Below are 2110 nucleotides of genomic sequence, written 5' to 3'. Positions count from 1 at the left end.
GGAATTCTGGATACAAAAAATCAATGATTTGTGAAAAGCTGTTCTATTTGTGTCACTTTAAGTTAAATAACCATATAGGGCCCACTTTTTATCATTTATAAAATAAAAATAAAACGGACCGTATCTCAAGGATAGCTTTTAGTTTTAAATGAGATAATACATGAAATGAATTTAGAACAGTGCCTAGCATTAATAAAGCACTCCATCAAAATTATGTATTTTTGGCTCTGGTTGTGGTAATTTTATACATGGTGGTGAAAGTAAGAGATGACATCTCCTCCTTTCTTTTTAGACAATGATCAATACCTACATGAGAACACTTTAGGGGAAGTTGTATTCAGCAGACAGACCTGGGTTTTGTTGGGACAAGGAAATATTGGAAAATTAAGGAGATTGGAAAATTGGAAAATTGTTAACCCTATCGTAGAAGTGCTGGATAGCCTAATGGTTCAATTGGAGATATGGGAGCATTAGGTACATATTTTAGTACCAAAGAATCACACATAAATGTGTGGTCTACTATAGTCTCTCATTCTTTTGCTAATACCTTTAACTTGATTTCATTATTTTCTTTCACTCCCATCCCCACCTGCCAAAATTCCAATATGAGATTAATCCAAATGACTGCCATCTAAACATCTATGTAAGCACTTCTGGAGAAAAGTCACCTCATTTTATAATATTGACACTCCTGTAGGAGTAACTATGTAGGCAAATTAGTCATTATTGACTAATAATCATAGTCATAGTCATTAGTCATATTGACCCTGAAAAAATGTAAATAAGCTTGATGGTGATGAATTATTTATTTGAAGGCTTCAAATCAAAAAGAGATAAAAAGAATCAGATGCTCTAGCAACCTTGTGGATCTCTCTGGATGCCTTCTTTATTCTTTCATGTGAGGAACATGACCAGTGACAGATCTGGGACAAATATTTAAGCTGCATGACCAGAGAGGCAAAAAAGAATTTTCCCCAAAATAACTTCAATTAGAAATATCTCAGGGAAGAAACCTGATTACTTCAACTTGTCATATAACTATCCATATAGTTGTTCAGTGACTATTATTATTATTGTTATTATAAATTAAGACTATGGCCTTTCTAAAACTGTATTATTCTCACCTATTTTTCTACATTGAATACACTATAAACTTTACCAGGAAAAGAACAGTCTTGTAAAGTCACCATTACACCTCCCAAGCTTAGAACAGGGTCTAATAAATAGTAACTATATAGGGAATGAATGGGTTAAGAATTTCAAAACTTTCTGCAGGTATGATAAATTTATATTTCTGATGATAATTTTCTATTACTGCATGAGAGCCTATTATCTTAAAATTGACTAGTTGTATTTTACTTCTTATATTTAGGTCCTCCCTCAAATGATTTAACAATTTTTTTAAATGCCTGGATTATAGTAGTGTTACATCTGTAACCTCATTATCCACTTAAATTCTTCTTAGAACTAAGCCTACATGTTGTTATCATAAAGAACTGCCTGTGGGTGTGATGGAGCATTTGTTAAGCAAAAGGTTATATACACATGGAGTAAAATGACTCAAGCATAAAGCTAAAGTGGGAGCAAAACATACTTTGACCTATGATTTTTTTTAAAGTTTGCCAAAGCCAGATGAGATAAAGATATTCCATTTGTCAAATTGGACTTAACGAATGTGCTCTCGGAATGGAATTCATTCGTGTATGTGGGGGACTTACTGTACAGTATTGTTAGCTATAGTCTGGAACTGAATTTTTAATTTAATTAAAATTTAAATACCTACATGTGGCTACTGGTTACCAAATTGGACAGCACAGTTCCAGGATGTATTGTAGGTGAAGAAAGGAAGGTCAGAACTGTGTGGATATCATGTTCCCACTATAAAAGAGAGGGGGAGAACATATGCTTATTGGCTTGTGCATGCATAGATCTCAGGGAGAGAGAGAACTGAGACTGAGGACAAGGTATGCAGGAAGACTTTCACTAATATATTCTTATATACCTATTGAATTTTATGTCATGTGAATTGTTTTCTGTTCAAAAATCAAATAAAGTCAATTTAAAAGTAAAAAAAAAAAAAAAAGATATTCCGTTTGACATTTCTCTTCCA

This window comes from Lipotes vexillifer, unplaced genomic scaffold (genome assembly GCF_000442215.2).
Source record: "Lipotes vexillifer unplaced genomic scaffold, Lipotes_vexillifer_v1.1 scaffold1108, whole genome shotgun sequence".
Lineage (NCBI taxonomy): Eukaryota > Metazoa > Chordata > Mammalia > Artiodactyla > Lipotidae > Lipotes > Lipotes vexillifer.
This window is presented reverse-complemented; position numbering follows the sequence as displayed.